Source organism: Balaenoptera physalus, assembly GCF_965194825.1.
Source record: "Balaenoptera physalus genome assembly, chromosome: 2".
Lineage (NCBI taxonomy): Eukaryota > Metazoa > Chordata > Mammalia > Artiodactyla > Balaenopteridae > Balaenoptera > Balaenoptera physalus.
In genome coordinates this window covers 19,536,478-19,558,994 of record NC_138883.1, presented here as the reverse complement: position 1 = coordinate 19,558,994, position 22,517 = coordinate 19,536,478, and the positions used below count along the sequence as shown (strand labels likewise).

Sequence of the window (22,517 nt, the reverse complement as noted above, 5' to 3'; positions counted from 1 at the left end):
ATATATTAAACATGTAACTAACATTAATATAAAACTAATTCAGTACTGTATGTAATATTATTCTTTGTGTTAGTAGAAGATGTAATTTGTAGTAATTCTTATGGAATAAGGATAAACAATAACTGTTTTTGGATACATGAATTTATTAAATCTACATCTCATTGAGCTTTGCATCTAAATTAATAAGTATAGGATAAGCCCTTATTAACATATTATATAATATTTACTTTTTGAACTGTGACATAGTGTATAGATTAACTTAATAATAACTTAATAAGAATATGCCTTCTATAATTATCTTCCTTTTGGTAGCCTAAGAAGTGTTTTTGTTTTTGTTTTTTTAATTTTATTTATTTATTTTTGGCTGTGTTGGGTCTTCGTTTCTGTGCGAGGGCTTTCTCTAGTTGCGGCAAGCAAGGGCCACTCTTCATCGCGGTGCGCGGGCCTCTCATTATCGCGGCCTCTCTTGTTGCGGAGCACAAGCTCCAGATGCTCAGGCTCAGTGATTGTGGTTCACGGGCCTAGTTGCTCTGCGGCATGTGGGATCTTCCCAGACCAGGGCTCGAACCCGTGTCCCCTGCATTAGCAGGCAGACTCCCAACCACTGCACCACCCGGGAAGCCCAGAAGTTTTGTTTTTTTTCTTTCCATGCTGGCTTATTTCCCTTAGCACAGTGTCCTCATCAAAAGAGTAGTTTCCAACCACACTTGCCCTTCTGTGGAACTATTGTCAATGACATTATCCATTGTGCTGTACTGACCTATATAAGTTGCGTTCCACTTCAGAAACTCCTATTTTTTTTTATGATTTCTTTGATTTTATATTTCTATCACCTTTTTGTCTTCCAGTTTTATTGTGACATAATTGACATACATCGCTAAGTTTAAAGTATACAATATAATGATTTGACTTATGTATGTCATAAAATGAGTATCACAGTAACTTTGATGAACATCCATGATCTCATATAGATAAAACATTAAAGAAATAGAAAAATATTTTTCCTTGTGATGAGAACGCTTAGGAATTACTCTTAACAACTTTCATATGTAACATACAGCAGGATTAATTATATTTATCATGTCATACATTACATCCCCAGTACTTATTCATTTTATAACTGGAAGTTTGTACATTTTAGACAGCCTTCATCCAATTCCTCATCCCCCAACCCCCTGCATCTGGTAACCACAAATCTGATCCCTTTTTCTATGAGTTTTTTTGTTTGTTTTCAAAGTATAATTGACCTACAACACAATGTTAGTTCCTGTTACACAAAATAACAATTCGACATTTCTGTGCATCTCAAAATGATCACCACCATAAGTCTAGTTATGATATGTCACCATGCAAAGATATGGCATAGTTACTGAATATACTCCCCACACTGTACATTTCATACACATGACTCATTTCTCTTGCAATTGGAAGTTTGTACCTCTTAATCTCCTTCACCTATTTCTTTCCTCCCCCCACCCTCCTCCCCACTGGCAACCACCTATTTGTTCTTTGTACCTATAATTCTTTTTCTGTTTTGTAATGTTTGTTCATTCGTTTTGTTTTTAGATTCCACATTATAAGTGCAATCATATAGTATTTGTCTTTCTCTGTCTGACCTATTTCACTTAACATAATACCTTCTAGGTCCATCCATGTTATCACAAATGGCAAGATTTCATTTTTATGGCTGAGTAATATTCCATTATATCTATATGTATACATCTATACATATATGTGTATATATATATCTCTATATATCTATATATATATATGTCTCACATCTTTTTTATCCATTCATCTATTGATGGGCATTTATGTTGCTTCCATATCTAGGCTATTGTAAATAATGTCGCAAAGAACATAGGGGTGCATATATCTTTCATAATTAGTATTTTTGTTTTCTTCAGATAAACGTCCAGGAGTGGAATTGCTGGATCATATGGTAGTTCTACTTTTAATTTTTCGAGAAATCTCCATACAGTTTTTCATAGTGGTTGCACCAATTTACATTCCCACCAACAGTGCACAAGTTTTCCCTTCTCATCACATCTTTGCCAAAACTTGTTATCTGTTGTATCTTTGATAAGAGCTGGTGGGTGGGGCTGTGTCCCTCTCAGTTGCTTGGCTTGAGGCAGTTCAGTACTGGTGCCTACGGGCTGGTGGGCAGGGGCAAGTCTGGGCCCTGAGGTAATAATCTAGAGGGAGGATCCCAAAATGGCACCAGCCCGCACCAGTGTCCATGTGGTAGAAGGAGCTCCCCGAAATGGCTGTTGCCACTGTCTGTGTCCCTAGGGTGATTTCCAGTTGCCTCCTGCCTCTTCAGGAGATTCTCCAAGATGAGTAGGTAAGTCTGACGTAGGCTCCTTTCGAGTAACTGCTTCTGCCCTGGATCCCAGAGCATGTGAGATTTTGTGTGTGTCCTTTAAGAGTGGAGTCTCTATTTCCCTTACCCCTCTGGGTCTCCCAAAATAAGCCCCAGTTGTCTTCAAAACCAAACATTTTCAAGACTGTCTTCCCCATGCCGGACCCCTGGGCTGGGGAGCCTGGTGTGTGGTCAGACCCCTTACTTCTGGGGGAGAACCTCTGCAATTGTAATTTTTCTCCCTTTTGTGGGCCACCCACCCAGGCATATGGATTTTGACTGTACCATGACTCCACCCCTCCTACCCTTCTCATTATGGTTCTTTCATTATATCTTTAGTTGTCAAAGATCTTTTCTGGTAGGTCTTTTTCATCGATAGCTGTTCTGTAAATAGCTGTAATTATGGTTTGCCTGTGAGAGAAGGTGAGCTCAGGGTCATTCTACTCAGGCGTCATGGAAGCAATCCTCTCATATTGTGATTTTTAGTGGCACCATAGTTTTCCACTTTATGCAATGCTATAAATTGAACATCCTTCTATCTTAAGATTTATTCTAATATATTTGCTAGTATGAATATAGTAGCAATGAATGCACCTCTTTTACCTAATAACAGTTTCTAAATAATTACAAAAGCATTGAGTAATAATACATAATAACACATAAGAATATTGTAAGAAATATTATAATAATAAAATAGCACATACTTTTTCAAATAAGTAATTAGATAATTTTCAAAGTATATGGCTTTTTAACAATTTTTTAATATAAATAATAAGTTAATTTCAAAAGTTTGTTTTAACTTACATTTCCCAAAACTGAATGTTAATTTTTTATGAAGTACCAATTTTTTGTGACATCTCTTCCACAACACTTACTCATGACTATTCTCTTCCCCTCCCTCTTCTTCTCCCCTCTCATTCATATATACATACAAACACACACTCTCCATTCAATCTCCACTATTCACAGATTCTGTATTTGCAAATGTGCCTATTTGCCCAAATGTATTTGTAATCCCCAAATCAATAACTGCAGGGCATTTGCAATCATTCATGGTTGAAAAAATTGTCATCACATGCACATTCCAGCTGAAGTCAAACAGGGCTGCATTGTTTCCTTCTTATTTCAGTTCTCAAACTGTGAACAGGTGTCCTATTCACAGATTATTTAGTGCAAAGTTTCTGGCATTTTTATGCATTTTGCTGTTTAAAATGGCCCCCTATCATAGTGCTGAAGTACTGTCTCCCGTTTCTTAGCTAAAGAAGGCTGTGATGCTTTATGGAGAAAGTACTAGAAAGTAAGTGTGTTTAATAAACTTCATGCAGTCATGAGTTGTGTTGTTGGCTGTGAGTTAAATGTTAATGAATCAACAATAAGATGTCGTTAAACAGAAACACACATACAAAATGGCTATGTATTGATTGGTTGATGAAAATGTGACCAGAGTTTTGCAGGAACTTAATCCTATGTTTCTCCTAGAAGCAATGTGGTATATGTGTGGGCATAGTAATTATCTGTATCCCATCATTTTTTTCCCACATTTTCTCACTTTTACGGTTTTTTAATTTTTTATAGTTTATCCTTTTATGAATAGAAAAATTCTTTTCTGAATGTTTCCATTTGCTTTATATTTAGAAAACTTCTTTCTATCCCATGAACTACTACATATGTGCCCATATTTTCTTATAGTTGAATGATTTATTACATTCAACTCTTTAATACATCTGGATTTTATTTTTTCATGTAAGGTGCATAACACTGTTGTTCAAGAAATCTGCTCTGTAATTAGAATGTTTCCTTCTGTTACACATGCCAAGGGCAAATGGAACTAATACCCGTGGGTCCTGTCGCATATATTACTCCTTTTGAAGGTATGCCTCTGTTAATTAAATAAATACACCATGATTGGTAAAATGTGGCTTCCCAGCTCTCTCTTTCATGAAGAGTGTAGGTCGGAAGTTAACATCATCTTTAAAGCAACCAGGTAAAATATTTTAGTTTTAGTTTATCATTTTTATGGAGATATTGTTTATTTTATTTGGGACATTTTATTTGTTACTTCATGGTATGGCAAATTCTGAGGGCATCATTTGCGTTTTAATGATGAGACTAAGTCCTCAACAGCTGACTGTGGGCTTTTGCCTGGGTGGTCCTTGGAATGTGACACCAGTGTACTGCCCCAGACATCAAAGTATCCCTGGCAAGCAAGGCAGGAATTGACATTGGCCACATTTCTTGAGTCTGGCTACAAAACATGGTCAAGAATCATTCTAACTCATCTGCTTAGTGCATGGATCACCCCATCAAAATTCTGAGTTTGTTGTTTAAAATAAACAACATAATCCACTTAAGTCTTCTATCTCCCTTCCCTATAGAGTTCTTCTTTTTGAACGACAAAGACAAGACAAAAAAGTACTTGAGAGAAGTCTTTGAGACATGCTGCCTAAGCTCAAAAAACCAAAGGAACACCATAGTCTCCTTTTGAATGTGTATGTCAACTTGCACTTGGCATTCATTATAAACTGCTCTGTGTGCCAAGAAACAGGTCTTAGGAGAACTGCATGAGTGTCAGTATAGATGCTTTGCAGGACATGAAAGTCCTCCTGTGTGTACAATATTGTCAGACATTATTCCACACATTAAAGCAGTGCTTTAGCACATTTTAGGGATGTGTCTATAATGAAAGGATTCTCCTTGTAGTGCCCTTAATCCTTTTGATCTTTTCATGAACAAGGGACCAAAAAACAACAACAACAACAACACTTTATCTCTAAATTTTAAACTACACAGGACAACAAATTCTAAATAGAAACTAAAGACTCTATGGATACATGCAATACAATTCTATTATTTGCCATAGGGAAATGTCACTAGGTGATTAAAATAGAGTATCAATAACAGATAATTAACTAGATAACATAAAGTGTCAGTAAGAAACGATCTGCTATCTTTGGAGACTCTCAAGTTGATTACCATAACTTGGATAATAAATGTATTTGAATCTTGTTTTGTTTCTGCTTTTCTTCAGACTGGGCTTACCTCCAATAACTTTCTTGCTGGCCTGCATCATGATTTAAACTCTTTTTCGCTCAGACTATCAGACTATTTTTACTAAACACCACATTCCTCATGTTGTTCCACTACACTCAAAAAATCTATGACAGACACCCATTACTTGGAGCGTTAATTCTAAAATCTTCTGACTGTATGTCACTAGGCGTCATAATACAGACCCACTTTGCCTGGCCATTCTAATTTTCCATACCTTCAAAACTATACCCTCTTGCTTAACCTCCTATTCCATCTGCCTGCTGTACTCACGTATTTGTTCTCATCCTTGGTAATCTGATTCACCATCTTTAGTCAGTGTACCATCTTAATTTCTTTGCACCTGTTAACCATCTAAACACTAATAGATTTACAATTTAATAGTTGCATGATTTGTTATTGTTATGGAAGTTATGCATGTTTCTCTAAATAAATTGCAAGTGCCCCAGATGTATAAGTCACATACTATAATTCCTCATTTCTAAAACACATTGTATAAGACAACTTGCATTTAGGAAAGTGGAGAAGAGGGTATATGATAATTAATTATGATGGCAAAAATTGACAAAGAAATTTTACTTTTATCATAAGGTAATCATCAGTAACAAAAATTTCTTTGTGGAAATCAATTTTGATATTTTAAAATTTGAGTTTACTGCATACTCATCAAAGGAACTTTGTCCAGGATTAGGACAAGGTATAAAGAGTTTATTTAGTAAGATTATGTGAGTGGAATGAGCTAGAGGAGGTTTTATTTTTTCCTCAACTCATTGTGCTGCTGTTTTTCACTAATAAAAATGCATGGATATTTAGTAAATAAATGAAATTAATGAGATTACTTCAGTACAAAAGAATATAATGTAAAATGTATGTCTTTGTCTGGTTGTAGCAGCAATTGCAGGAGTAAGATGTGGGCTGAGAGGATTGATCAGGGCAGAAGACATGTCCAGAGGAGGCTATTCTTTATATCACTTGACTTCTTTTTTGCCCCCCGCCCCCATTAGGTCCAATTCCTCAAGATGATGACTGGCCACATTCACCACAAAGTGATTCATTCAGGAGGATTAATGGAAGAAGTTCCTACCCCAGCTATACCTGACTTGAAGCCATGGTTGATATTCATCCTCTCACTGTTCCATCAGCCAGCACTTAACCCACTGGGATCACCCCAGACTTTCATTGTCAAGTATTACAAGTTCTTAGTTGTTTGCTCTTGTCAGTCTGTGGTCATTGCAATTGCTTGTTTAGTTATGACTGGGTGTTGGAGCAGCAATAGATAGAGTGAATTTCATGAATTCCAGATGAACTCCTTTAAGCACCCAGTGTGTAGCAGCAACTCTACATTCTTGTGGTAACAGAATCATTAATCTTTTCTGTTTTCATGTCACGGTACTGACATGAGGAAACCAAAGTGACCAGACAGTGATCTTACCTACAAGTTCAGTGGAACACTTCCTGTGTTACTCCTTGGAGATCTTTCCTCTGTGGGAACCAGGATCTCAACTTCAGTTGATTCTTGTGTCATGGGATTCAACAATACAAATTCTGAAAATGAAACAATCAGAGTGCTGTTACAAACGCCCAATCTTACGTCAAACTCTTGGGTTTTGGACCTGTGTATTGTAGGCACTTTGAACATAGCATCATCATATATTAGACATTGGTTCAATGCGTATCTTGTATCCCAAAAGATAGTGCCTAGGTTTTTTGCTGGAGCCAGATTATACGGGATTATGGAGGGCAGTCTACGCATCTCTTCTCAACTCCCAAAATCTTATCCCAACAGATGATTTTCAGTGACATAATATTGGTGGCTTGAAATCAGCCATGGTGAAGTATTGATATCATGAAAATTGACAAATGTGCAAATTAAGACATTTATTTATTTACTTTTGGAATACCAGTTGTTAAACTTTTACCAGCACACTATAGGCACTGCCCTTATTATGCAGGGAGTTGTTGTAGAGTTGGCGTCTTATCTGATCTTCATTCCATCATTCTAGTAGGCTTCCAGCATCTGGATGATATAGTATGTAATAGGAGAAGTGGATCCTATGGTAAAGTACATCTTGCCATGTTTCTTTTGCTGTAAAAGAATCACATCGTCTTGGAAAATAATGTGCGGAATCCAAGTCTAGAAAATCAGGAATTTTATAAGCTGTCAGACAGTGGTACTGGCACATATCCAGATAGATATCAATTCTGGTAAGGACCTATTACTGTCTCCTTTTGGATAGAAAGTATCCAATGTAACCAACCTTCCATTAAGGGGCTAGTTGAACTCTTTGTGCAGTGCTACCTTATCAAGTACACACACAGCTTTGACTTCTGCTGCTGGCAGGCTGGGAATTCAGCATTGGTAGTAATTTGGCAGGCTTCATGAGGCAGAATCCATACTTTGGGCTGATGCATATCTTTCCTGCCCATGATAGCTGTTTCATTTCTGGCCCCAATAGCTAGACTTTGTGATACCAAGGACAGAGGCTAGTTAACCTCCTGGAAACATCCTATCTAGCTGGATTTTGAATATACTTCTACTGTGGACATGCTTTGAAGGTTATTACCATGAGACCCAGAGATCTGCACACACTGTATTGACTCCCACATCCCAATTCACATGCCTGTTCCGAACACTTCCTTGCCTTTGATCTGTCAATCTTATTCCTTCCAGAGCCCTAAAAAGCCAAGCATTTTTTCCACTGTCTAGGATTCTGTATGTAGCCATACCTCAAGCTATTTCTACCTTTCTCTAAAGTACATACCAATAAGTACATTACTTGGAGCTCAACCAAATGAAAAAAAAAAAAAAAAAAGATTCCCCTCTTGTCCCCTAAGGACAAAAGGTTGTCTTAGGACAAAGTCTTAGAAATGAAGAGTGATGGAATATTCAAACCTTAGCAAGGAAGCTAGCTACTGTGGTGGGAGCTAAGCAAGGAGAAAGAGGAAAAGGAGTGGAAAACACAGAGAGGCAGCAGGTTCCCAGATTACAAACAACCTAAAATATTACAGGCATTTTTTTCAAATTTTAAATATTACATGTGATAGTTCAGTGATTTTTTAAAAATAATACCATTTTTATCCCCTCTGTTATTCCACATGTGTTTAGATATCTCCCCTTTGTTTCTTCCCTCCCTCCCTCTCTCCATCTCTCTCTTTATCTCTTTCTTTCTTCCTTTCTTTCTCTTTCTTTCTTTCTTTATCCCTTTCTTTATCCCTTTCTTTCTTTCTTTCTTTCTTTCTTTCTTTCTTTCTTTCTTTCTTTCTCTGTCTCTTTCTTTCTTTCTTCCATTTTCCCTTTTTAAAAAATATCTTTGTTAAACTTGATATTGAAACAGATTACAAATACCAAATACTTCCTGAGCTGGCCACTGTATTGGCTGCTGTGAGTTATAAGAAATATTGAATCACATTGCTGGAATGAACTAGATTAATCTAAGTATCACAAGCATCTTGAAGCCAGGAGGGCCTGTAGAGATATCTTAGCCATCACCCTCACCATCTTCTCATCCAATGCAAAAATCTCAAATGTCTGCATGAACTCTAACAGTGGAAATTCTCCTACTTTATTGAAACACGATTTTCGTTGTTTTATTGAAATACTATTGCAACTGCATTTGAGGATAACTTTGGTTGTTCTAAACTTCTTGTTCTGACTTGAAATCTATATCCTTGAAATTTTGATTTACTGGAACTATTCAGTTTCTCTGCTTGTGATGGGGGAGTCGGGGGTGGCTTGCTCCCAAATCAAGTAGTTGTTCAGATATTTCCTTATCCTTCTCATTCAATATGAATTAAGAAACACATTACCACTTATATCATCCTGTGTGAACTTCTTTTGCAGTCCCCGCGGAGGTTGGTGAAAAACATGTAAACAAATTTGAAAAATCTCTGACAGTACCACACCCCCTACCCCATCCAGCCAACCCCTGTTTCTAGAAGAAGCCACGGCTCTGAATCTTAATGTCCCATGAATTATATTCTGATATGTTTAGATGAATCGTTCCCTGCCAAAGGATGGAGTCAAAATGACATGTAGCAAAGCTTTTCCAATCATTCTAGGTAACTTGATTCCTCAATAGAAGTAACTATCATGGTATCTTATAGCAGGGGAGAACTTTAGTGATCACTTAAGGTACGTTTAGGAATTATTTTCATGAGCATAGTGTTGAAGCGTATCAGTGGTTCAATGGACCCAAACAATTAGCTCCATCTGATCAAATATTTACAGTAAGTCTATTAGCATGTTAAGCTTGTATTTCTCTCTTTATAAAATAGCAAATTTATATGTTCCTTATTTTTCTTATAATTATTCACTTATATCTACTAAGTTCTGGGTTTTCAGACTTAGCTGTTAAAGAAGAAGATGAAAGAGACCAACACTTATTTTCATGTCTCCAGAGATTTAATAAGTCATTCAAAATATATCTATAAACTGTGCGCCAGGCACAGTGTTATGCAGTGGAGGTAGGTGCTGAACAAGATCCAAAGGTCCCTTGTTAAGAGATGTTCAGTGGGCAGTAGATTATATACATCTGCAGTTTTGCTCAGAGGACAGAGCTGGAGTTAAAAATGTGAATCTTTGAAGCAAGTACTTCTTACTTTCCAAAATGGTTTCCAAACTGGATACTAGAGATCTCTAGCTCCTTGAGACCTTAAAGCACTGAGAAATCTTCCAGAAAAGAAGTCAGTTATCCGTGTTAACACAACATTTGACAAATTATTTACTATGAATCCTCTTCTCAAAGAAGGCCTGACAAGATCTCACAAAATTGATTTTCTAGAAAACAGAATTTGAAGACCCTGATTTATATCATACACTCTAATTCAAATACTTTCCCAGGAATATTTATAATACCTATATATTCATGAATGGTTGTATATTTTACCATTAAACCATGAGATACAGAGCAAACAGGACCATCATAAAAGTTTGACATGCTAGCATTTTGCAAAGATGATTCTCACCATCTACCAAATTCTCAGTTTTCTGAAGGGGTTGACATTTTATCTACAGAGATGCATTCTAAGCATATTCTTCCTTAAGACTTTTCTAGCAAGAACTAGAAGAATAATACATGTAGGCAGTACATTTTTTGCCTCTGAATTCTCCAAATATTTCCCTAGAAATAGTCAAAGGAAAAATAAAACAGAAAATCAATGAGGCCTATGCAGATGCAAAAGGCACATGGATGTCTGGGTTCCTTTGCAGGATGCCTCTTTCCTTTATTTTTCCTGCTGTCTTTGACCCCTTCAAACACAATATACGCCGATCTTTGAGCTGTCAAGACAAATCCCTGTGGCCATCACTTTGTTTGTAAAACTTGGAGGTTTTAAGAAAACACTGTCAAGCGATTATGAAAAAAATGCATCGAGCTGTGCTGACCCTTCCAGGCTTGTGAGAACAATAGTTGGACAAGAAAAGAAGTGGAGGTAAGAGCTGCCAAGCGAGGCCTGCTGTGAGCACGAGGGCTTTTCTGGATCACTAACAACCGGAACCATGCTAGGATGTGTGGGCTTTTTATGGCCACAGTTGTTTCTCTGGCTTTTGTAAAAATGTGTTTTACAGGTGAATCAAAGCTTATAACATGGGAAAGAAGGTATGAGGAGGAGCTGCCTTGGAATACTTCAGCAGTATTCAAATAAAAATAAAAGAAACAACTGGGAAAAGAAGGCCTTTTACTTCCTGGCCAAAGGTGGAAAAGAAAAATCAATGTTATTGGCCAACTGTACCTGCTGGTAATAATTAGGTCAGGCTGCTGAGAAAATGAAACACTGCATTTTTAAAATTTATATTTCTTAATTTTTCAAGGAATTGGGCACGAATCATGTACCTCCATCCAGCATGCGGCTGCCATGTGCCTGGATTTTGCCCAGGAATGTTGCACCTCTGGGCGCACGGGGATGCTGGGTTTTATGGGGACTTTTGGGCACTGGTTCCTCCCTCCCACTGGTTCTAGGTAAGTGCTTATTGGCATCAAACTGATTTGGCCACTTGCGGCAAAGGAGGCTGGACCAAGAGAATGAGGGAGCTTAGAAACAGAGGTGAATTGTTCGGTTACCCCAAATGCCAACCTGAAATGAAAAGTAGAGGGCAAAGAATTAAATCATATGTGTATCAAGGTAGTAATCAGCACCAAGCCCAGTGGAGAAATGAGCAAATGTGGAGATTTCTCATTTTTCTAAAGGAACATCTACCTGAAGATAGTAGGGGAAATAGAGAGATCTTAAAGAAAAAAGCAAAGGTCCACTCCAAAGCCCATTCCTTGCCTATGTCACCAATCATCTCTTTCTTTGCCTCTGATCTGTCAATCTTATTCCTTCTTTCCAAGCACATCAAATAATTATAATTTCTTGTATACATTTGCAAAATCCCTTTAAGTTACCCTTAGACTAGTCTTTTATTGAATAACTGCGGATTGCAGCCTAGCCAAGTTGACACACCAAGAAAGCCATCACAACTTCTTCTTCTAAACTACGTTTCACTCATTTCCAGTCTTAAGGTCAGCTTTGGGAGAACCCAAACTAACACAAAACCCTTGGTGATCCCGTGACAATTTGCTATTGTTCTATTCTTCTCCACTGCACTTACCCTCATAACCTAAACTTTGGTCGTGCACAAATATTTACCACTTATCAAACAAAATTTCTATGAACTATTTCCAAGTTGTCTTTTCCATTATTTTGAATTGCAATTCAAACCCTGCTGCAATAGCCACTTTCCAAAATTTTACCGCTCATCTTGCAGATGATAACAGTGTATGCAAATACCCCTGCATTCTCCAGCATCCGGGCGTGCTGTAAGATTGTACCTCTTACTCTTCCACCTCCTTCCCCTCACACACTTCATATTTTTCATGGTCTCATGAGTTGATTTAACCAGAGAAACTTGAGCAGAAGTGATGCAGGCCCTTCTGGATGGAAGTTGGAAGAGCCTCTGGGTGATTTTTCATGTTTCTTAGCTTCTTTGTTTGTGTTTTGGTGGTGATGGAAGCACTGAAGCAAGACTCCTTCTGTGTTACCAAGTGTACAGCCTTCCCCCCACCGACAGCTGAACCACACTGAATATGTGTCGTGAATGAGAAACAAACATCTGTGAGTGTGTGTGTGTGTTCATCACTGAGATTTTGGAATAACTTGGTGTCAGCCTACCCTATCGTAACTTGTGTACCTTCTGATTCTGTGATTCATTCAGTGCGAACTAAGCTCTTCTTGTCTTTGTTCAGTATCACTGCATTTGTATTATGAATAAATCACTTATTGTAGGATACTTTAAAAAATTCGTTCTATACACGTATCTATAAAATTATTATTTATAGAAATTAAGGAAATGTTCAATTCCATTTTTCATTGTAACTCCAATATCAAATAATGACTTGAAAATAATGGTTAATAAATTATGGTTAACTTAATGAACTAGGACAGTCCAAAATTTCTAGAACTTCTTTGGAATTTCTATCTGGCCCTTGATAGAAGCAAATTTTTTCTCTTATATTGATTTTTTTACTGGCATAAAATGCTTAGCATATCAATAGAGTTGGCTCAACACTTGGCCATTTTAAGTAAATTCTTTCATGATTAAACTAATAGGAAATTATGACATCTAATCATAACCTATTGTTAGCTCAGTGGATTACCTGCAAAGAAATGAGAAGAAAAAAAGAATTCCAGAAATTTAAAAAATGTAACATTTCATAGTATAAACTATATCCTGCGCTTTGCCCTCCTGAGTAACATAAATGCATAATGATCTCTCTTGGTCCAGAGAAGCAGCCTGACATCTTTATTATATTTGCCTTTATTTGGCATTCAATCTGTTCATGCCAAAAATGTCTCTATTTAATATTTTACTTAAGCATATCCAATTAAACTTCATATTGACCCTTCTTAAACAAGGGCATCTCAACTGATTCCAAACCTGAGAGCATTATATGAGGTGACTTTTCTCCTGTCTCTTTATGGTTCGCACAGAAAAAGAAATCTCAAGGATAAATCTTTAAGATGTGTTCAATGACTGTCCCCATGAGGTTACAATAAGAAAATATTGCTGCTTAAAATTAATAAAAAGATAATCTACCAATGTACAGTTGTTAAATTTATCAATATATAGTTATTGACCGACTATTTATAAAGGACATTTATGCAATTATATATACTGCCTGTTCACTACCTGTTATGTGCTGAATCATGTCCCTCCCAAAAAAGATATGTTGAAATCTTAACACCACATACCTCCAAATGTGACCTTATTTCAAAATAGAGCCTTTACAGGTGTAGTTAATTAAGATGAGGTCATACTTGAGGAAGGTGGGCTGCTAATCCAATGTGACTGGTGTCCTTCTAAGAAAACAACCATCTGAAGACAGAGACGCAACCGTATGAAAGACAGAGGCACGCAGGAAGAATACCACGTGATGATGAAAGTAGAGATTGGAGTTGCGCAGCCGCAAGCCAAGGGATACCCAAAACTGCCAGCAAACCACCAGAAGTCAAGAAGAGGCAAAGAAAATTCCCTACAGGTTTCAGGAAGAGCATGACCCTTCCAACACTGTGATTTCAGACTTATAGCCTCCAGAACTGAGACAATAACTTTCTATTGTGTTAAGCCACCCAGTTTGTGGTACTTTGTTATGGCAATTCTAAGAATCTAAGATACTCCCTAACCATTTAAAGTACCTGTGTCAGGATAGCATAAATAAGTACCCAGGAAAGAGAGGAAAGCAAGATGAAGATGTGAATGGCTGCCTAATGCACGGCAGCTTGAAATGCATTAGGCAGGGATGAAGGTGGTGTTGCTTCTGCCTGGCAAGATATTAGAAAGGTTAGAACTCAGAGTCACTCTGTGAGAAAAGGAAACCATGGATAAAGGACCATGTGACAACGAGGCTGGAGCCCTTAATCCTGAGGGATTCGCCTGCCTCTGAATAGCTCTGTGCAACCCGTCTATGTGTTTTTCTCCTCCAAGTGCAGGATTACCACACAATATTTACAGCTATTCCTCAAAGAGAAAGCAGCATTCATTAAGTAAATATTCAAGTAAGGACTTGGAAGCACAGTTCTTTAGTGTTTTTACAGAAGATGAATTCCTTTTTTATTCATTTTGGTATTGCAAGGAAATTGCAAACACATACGTTCTAAATATTGTCTAAATGAAAAACCTGATCTCTAATTTCACATTTGGTTTCAGCCAGTCCTAATCAGCTCAATACATTAATTTCCAGAAAACATTTCCGAAAATGATCTTAATTGGAACAAGAAGAACCTTAAGAATAATAAGAAACTGGGGAAAAAAGGAGGTCAGATTTGGATAAAATACAAATTTAAAAAATAAGACCAGATGAGCTCTGTATAGTTTCCTTTAAACAAATGTATTATTAAAGGAAATTGCTTAATATGCAAACTCATTAAATCAAGTTCCATAATCATTTTTTTCCTCTTCAAATAACTCTTTTCTGAATCAATGCAAACCAACACTTGAACTGTTTCCTCAGAGTATGCTTGATTTGTAAATACAGGGCAAAGGAATAAAAACAACAAAAACATCCTATTAAAAAGCAGACTAATTGGCAAAATGCCCTTTTAGCTTTTTCAACCGATTTAAAAATCTCAGCCAAGCATCTGAATCTAAGGTAGTTTGATCTTTCATCACTGCCATCGGGTGACCTTCATCTGTATGCCCAACATTCAGCTCTCTGCAGGCTTCCAAAGTGTAAATCAGCCCTTGAACTTGGTCATGAAAGGACATTTGACACCAAGTGTTATAGAGAGACTAAAATATGTCTCTCTTATCGAACTGTTTACTCTGAATTGATATTTAATTCTTCTTCTCCCAGTCACTCACAGGTTAATTTCAACTTTGTTTTTCTAGCCTCTTTCTCCCCACCCTTGAATGACAGGTATATTAGCTAAGTTTGTCAGGCTAGTTGCCTGTCCCCCAGAGCAAACCCAGGAAGGGCTGACCTCATGCTCACAGCATGCACGGCCAGCCCAGCCTTCCCTATCAGTCAGCGCCTGTGAAGACAAGGCGGGGTCTTAGCCGACTTCCTGAGTGAGCTTGATGATAAAGTTTATCCCATCAGGAAGGAAAGCACTGGTCGGAGTCCGGTTGTGTGGCTTATGTTGAGAGTGAACTTTTCGACATTTCAGATCTGCCATATCAAATTAAGCAGAATAAAGCCTGCTGTTTGCCGGATTATTTATAACATCACAGGAAACTTGGAATGACTTATTCAAGAATGGAAATATTTCTCTTTCTTTAGAAAGAAGCTTGCTTCTGCCAAGATATACAGCAACTGGCTGGGTATGGGAATTGTGCGAGAGAGTTCTCACTTCCAAGGTTATTAAAACATACCTGGGTTTATTTGAAAACCCAGACTAGCATGAGGATGAACAATCTGAGGCCCACGGAGCTGTGTGAGCAGCCCCTGTTACACGCACGTAAAAAACAAAAGGAACAGGAGCATTTGATTTTGCTGAGAACGTTGCTGACCATAAGCTTTGGCCAGAGGTGTTTATCACCCTAATAAGCCCCAAAGAATGCTGCCGGAGGGGTGGCTCTGAAAGTGGTTTTAACAGCCTTGATCATTTACTGAACTGCACTGACCAGAAATCACTGATGAAAGCCAGCCATGGAGTTTGGTGACATAAATGCTACATATATGAGACTGTTTTTTTTAGTGTGATTCTGCTAGTTCATTACAAGACAATATTGGTTCTAGTAAATAATTTGAGAATGTAGACATACATGAGGTTTTAGTCATCTGGAAACTTATCACCCAGAGAATCAATTAATAGCATTTTGGTGTACTTTTATCAGTCTTTTTATCTATGAAAAATAATGTTTACACTCACAAATTGTCTATGAAAAAATTACTTTATTAAGTAATGTGTATTTTAACTAAACCAATACATATGTACTAATACACACACACTCACACGAATATACATAAATATAAATATACACAAATACACACATCTATATATCTACTTTATATTTTTGACTATCTTTGAAAACCTGGTGTTTAATAGCAGCATAATATTCAATCACTTGGATATTCCACGATTCATCTAAAATATTCTCTTTTTTTGACTAAGTTGTTTATAATTATTCCTTTTTACTATTACAAAAAATGCTAAAATGAATATCCTCATATAAAAACCTTCCTACTTAGAATATTGCTTTAGGGTAAATTTTTAAAAGTGAATTTAATTGGGTCAGAGAAAATCAACACCTTCAGGACTCTTAATACATATTTCCCAACTGCCTTCCAGAAAGTTTGTACAAATTAACAGTCTCCTAGGGGTATATGTGGTTGCCCTGAACAGCAAATTTCAAGGTTATAAATCAAGATTCCCATACCATCTCCTCAAACTGCTTGAACACATTTTTTTTCTAGCATCTTCTTTCTATGCAAACCTCAGTCAAATCTGTAAGATAAGTTGCTATTCTCTGTTCCGTGCTGATATAAGGAATATGATCATGGTACACAAAATACGCATATTCATGTACAGACCTACCCATTCATATTTTTGATCCCCAGAATGTGTTTTTACAGTTACAAAATTTTCTACTTTCTCTGATTATGTTATAGTGGTGATTGTTTAAAATTAAATATGCATTTTTTAAATAGTTATATTAAAACAATTTCTGTTTATTATTTTGAGTACTCACATATTTGCTGATATAGATAGTACACAAAGTTGTACAAAAAGCAGGTCAGTGTGCTGATGGCTGTGAGTCTCATGCCTTCCATCTGTAATCCTTCCTGACCATGTGTGCCTCGTTAAGGTAAAAGGGAGATAAAACCCCATTACAGTTGAATGCCACATGCAGAATAAGACCAAAGGCAGAGGAGAGCTGAAGGAAAATAAATACATGATAGTTGATAGATAGATAGATGATAGATAGATAGATAGATAGATAGATAGATAGATAGATAGATAGATAGATAGATAGAATGAGACAGGAGGATGATGAAGAAGATAGAAGACTGAAGTGAAGTAAGGTACAAAGCATAGCAGGCAGATGGAGAGAAGGTGTACATGAAGGAGGGGGAGTTGTGCTCTACAGAGTGCTTTTGGCTATTTCTTTGTGATAAATTTGCCCTAACCTGTCTTTCCTCACCTCCTGGGAAGAGCTATATGGATTAGGAGACAAAGTCAAAGGCATAATTACCTACCAGAACTAATTCTGTGTGGCTTTATGAATTCTTTTCCCTCCTCCTCCTCCTCTTCCTTTTCTTCTTCTCTCTCGGCTTAGTCTTATTTCTTCCAGGGCAGAAGGGAGCATGTGTATCAGTTCATCTGTATTTCATAGCACTGTTTTTGGAACAATAGATCTGAAAAATCAACTATTGAACAGTATTCTTTTTTGCACACCTTCAACATCTGGATTCTTTCCTTTTTCCTTAAAAAATGATATATATTATATCATATATAGAGCATGTTTGAGGCACTTTAAGTATTATGGTATAACATAAATGATTTTTAAAAATTACTTATTTCTTAAAAATTTACCAAGTTTGTTACCTTGTATTTAGAAAGAACCTAATATGAGGAATGAGAATGAGAATCTACATTGATTGCTGGAACAAAACAGAAAAACAACCTGTTTCATTATATATATATATATATATATATATATATATATATATATATATATATACACACACACACACACACACACACACACACACACACACACATACATCCATGCTATAAATATATATATATATATATACACACACATATATGCAATAGGAAAATAACTTGTATACGTATGTGTATATATACATAAACATATAGATTCATATTTAATTGATAAGTTATATTTGTCTAATAAAATCTAATGATTCTTTGTTGTTAAAATGTCTCCATTGAAGATTTACATATTTGATTCTTTTTCTGTTCTAGGCAAAGGCTTATAAAACAATATTGCATTGTTTAATATTTTTCCACATTTTACATTAAAAGCTTGCTTGTGTGGGACTTCCCTGGTGGTGCAGTGGTTAAGAATCCGCCTGCCAATGCAGGGGACACGGGTTCGAGCCCTGGTCCGGGAAGATCCCACATGCCGTGGAGCAACTAAGCCCGCGAGCCACAGCTACTGAAGCCCATGAGCCTAGAACCCGTGCTCCGCAACAAGAGAAGCCACTGCAATGAGAAGCCCGTGCACCGCAACAAAGAGTAGCCCCCGCTCGCCACAACTAGAGAAAGCTCGCGCACAGTAACCAAGACCCAATGCAGCCAAAAATAAATAAATAAATAAATTTATTTTTAAAAAAAAAGCTTGATTGTCTGGAAAACATTATAAAAGAGAGTCACCGTGGAGTTAATATGAAAGTTGCTGCCCATTTAATTTTCTTAAAAAGAATATCCACTATTACCTGAAAAGGCCTTTAAAATATGTATGCCTTTTTTGACTAACTGTATAATGCCAAATTTTCTTCATATAACCTCAACCAAAGCAATGTTAAGCCATTAAATACAAAAGAAGATATAACAATCCAGTTGTCTTTATTAAAACATACATTAAAAAATTTGCAAAGCTGTAAAGAAAAGCTATAAAGCAATTTTCTCTAAATTATTTTTTATTTTGGAAAATATAATTATTTTTAGAAAAATATTTTCATTTTTACATCAGTGCTCTTACTTTTGTTTCAAATGAATTATTAAATAAAATTTTTTTCTGTTTTGATTTATAATATATATTGATAGATTAGAGCATCATTTTATTTCCTTGGGTATATTTCTTATTTTTTAAAAGAAGAAGGTTGGATTAGACTTTTTTCTCAAAGTGTAGCTTGAAATGATCTGTAATAGATCTTCTTCGAGTGCTTGTTAAAATATAGATATCAAGACCTGCCCCAGACTCACCAAGTCAGACTCTATTAAAGAGAGAGGCCTTTCCCAGGAGAGACCTTGGGGATTTTTCAGGTTCCATTAAAATTTGAATGTCATCTATAAATTGATCTCTGTTGATTTTGCTTCACTCACATCTCCTGGTGAGTAAACACCAGGATCTCTTAATCCCCAGCTATTTCAAGGGCAAGCTGGATCCCTGTAATTACCCAGGCCCTAAGCCTACCTATGCATGTCTCCTTTTTAGGGTTGGCAGATAAAATAAAGGATGCCCAGTTAAATGTGAATTTCAGTAAACACGATTTTCTTTTAGTATAAATATGTTCCACAATATATTTAGGACATATGTTGTTTATGCAAATATTGTGTGAAATATATTTGTCCTATTTTCTGTTTGTGTGTTTTGTTTTGTTAAGTCTGTCAGACCTATCACTTTTCCTACAGTCCTCCATTGCTGCCAGGTGGTGATATCTATAAATAAACTAAGTGAGACAATATGGGTAGGTCTTACCTACCGGATTTATTAATTGCATAGACTTAGAGTCAAGGGGGAAATGGCTGAACCCAGAAACTATCTCATGATCACAGATAAGCCTTCATTCGTGATCTCTTATACACCCTTATAAGGCAAACCCCTCTAAACCTTCCCCAGAACTTCGTTCAGAAAGAATCTCCATAGAACTCACATGGCTGTGCTTCCAATGACTGTTTACTTCATTTTAATGTAGTTTTTCTCATTTTTAAAGTCATTAGCACACTAGAAGCAACCTCATTACCAGAGAAACTGGGAGTAGAAAATGTGCAATTTAATCTCTTGAAACCTTTATTCCATTAAGTCAAAATTCAACTTTGCCTTTAGCTGCCCTTTCATGTGTGGTTGTAAGAAAGTAAACATTCTTTGGTTCCTTCCTCCTTATTTTGTCTGCCTCTCCAGAAAATCGGTGTGACCTCTGCTCAGACTACTTCATTTCCTAGGCTCTTATTCTATTTCTACTAACCCCATTACCCTCTTCTCTTCTGTGATACAGATTTCCCTCTGAGTAATACTGGCCGCGCAACAATCTTTTTAACCTCTTCTGATTCCAGTACCCTCTGATTCTACTTAAAGAATGTTCCCAAATTTCTTTATCAAGAGGAAGGATTCTGTTTTTAAGAGAATTGTCAAGAATAAGACAAAAAATGGATTAATATCAATTTCCCAGTTAGTATTTGATTTTTCTACTGACCTCAACTTACTACTGAGCAACCTGCAAAAATAGTCTTTCATTTTTATTTATTCCTCAACGATTATAGGGTGGTTTTGGTTTTCTAATATCTGGCATCCTCTTCAAATCACTTTCATTGTTGATTTCCACTTTGGCAATTGCCATGGACAAGTTTTCCAATATAACGTGATATTTGGCCCAGTTTAGGATCCAAATGAGAAACAAGATTCTGACTTCAAAAGCTGAAGTTCCACTAGATGACAGGTAGGGACATTCTCTTGAATTCCAAAGAGTAAGTGTTCCTTTTTCCATTCAATCTAGCAGCTTAGGTTAGAATTTGAATTCAGGAAATACCTTACTGGAAAACCTAGTAAATAATTTGAGTAGAAGATATGTTTATGATTGGTGAATTTTTTCAGATTTTTTTTCAGGCAGTTGATTGACTACCTCCACCCAAAAAAAAATCCCCTGTGATATTTTCAGGTCTCGGGTTTTTTGTTGTTATTTTTGTTTGTTTGTTTTTAAGTGATGGTTTTAACTAATGGGAAAATAAAATCAAGCTCTCACACTCAACCAGGTTGCAGAAAGAAAAATTAAATGGACCATTTATATTTGTCTATATTGTATAAGATGATTCTCTGACTGAGCTATGTTATTTTCTCTAAAATTTTTTTTCTGTTCTTTGTTACTTATTGTCTAGGCATCTGTGTCTGCTATCACTACCTACACTTATCTGATTACCATTTTAGACCTTATAAGAACAGTATTTTTACCAAGCTTATACTTCTCTAACCTTATTTTTCCCATATTTTAAAAATAAGATGACAAGTAAATTAAAGGTAATTTTGAAATAAAAAACAATAATACATTCCCAGCATCACAGCACAAACTATTTATGTTTACTTAGATTTGTTTTTGCCCTTTTTTCAAACAAATATGCACATAATATTTGCCATAGTTTTCAATAAAATTTTGTGTATGTTTTAGTTTTTGAAAATTTTTACTTTAAGTATTACATGAGAATAAAAATGTGAATATATCTAGCATAATGCCAATCAAATAGGTACTTAAATAGTTCTTTGAACCCGTGACCAAGTAAACTTCTTTTTCCATGTTGTAATGTGCATAATACCTAATCAAGTTGATACTCAAAACTCATGCAAATATTGTCATTGTAGATTTTTTACTTCCTTTTTTCTTTTTCTTTTGTTACAGATAATGATGTAATGAATATTAGAATTTTTTTCTTCCTATAAATTTTTGGGACCGGGATTCCTATATCAGAAAATCTGAACACTGAGCTATCCAAAGATTATACCAATTCCCACTACCATCAAAATAATCACAGCATATATATTCATCATCAAATTATCAGGTTTGTTTTTGCTTCAACTAAAAACTTATTAAAATAACTTAAAATATTGTTTATGTTTATTTAGTATGTCTTTCTTTTAGCTCTTGCATTATTATGGAGGCCAAACTTTTTCCAAAATTCTAGGTGCTATTTATTTGTTATTACTTATTATCTATGTCTGTTATTGATTTCCATCCTTTTTTTAAAGTTTAAGTTATACACTATGAGAGTTTATGATGGGGGTTAAAAAGTAATACAATTTAGTAGATCCTAGAGAGGGTTGCAGGGCTGAGAGCTCCATTAGAAAGGGTTCAGGGAACTTACAGGGCACCTAGAAGGCTGATGGATCCTTGAGTGAATGCAGTGTTGCCAGGGATTTTGCCAGAAGAGCAGATGATTAAAAAAATAAAAAAACAGAAAGTGGATCACAGTAAAGCAAAAATTCCCATACTAAAAGCTTTTCTTTCAGATACATTAGTCCATTCATTTCTTGCTGTCAAAGACTTTTTTTTTTTTAACTTAGATCATTTAAGAAAGCTATCATACTGTCAAACAATTTTTTTCAAACCCTGCCTTATTAAAAGATTGTTGGTCAAAAGCAACGAAAGCTAAACATCTAAAATTTGGTGCAGTTGGACAGTAATTTTAGCCTAAGAATGTTAACCATCACCTTGGCTTCAAAAAGGAAAAC

At 36.1% G+C, this 22,517-nt stretch overlaps 1 long non-coding RNA gene across 1 annotated transcript; it reads left to right on the top strand.

Moving 5' to 3' along the window:
• The first annotated feature begins 998 nt into the window (after positions 1-998).
• LOC309654930 lies at positions 999-18,600 on the top strand. Its single transcript, XR_014260515.1, has 2 exons — positions 999-17,288; positions 17,328-18,600. It is a non-coding gene; the product is annotated as an uncharacterized lncRNA (long non-coding RNA).
• Positions 18,601-22,517: the final 3,917 nt, after the last annotated feature.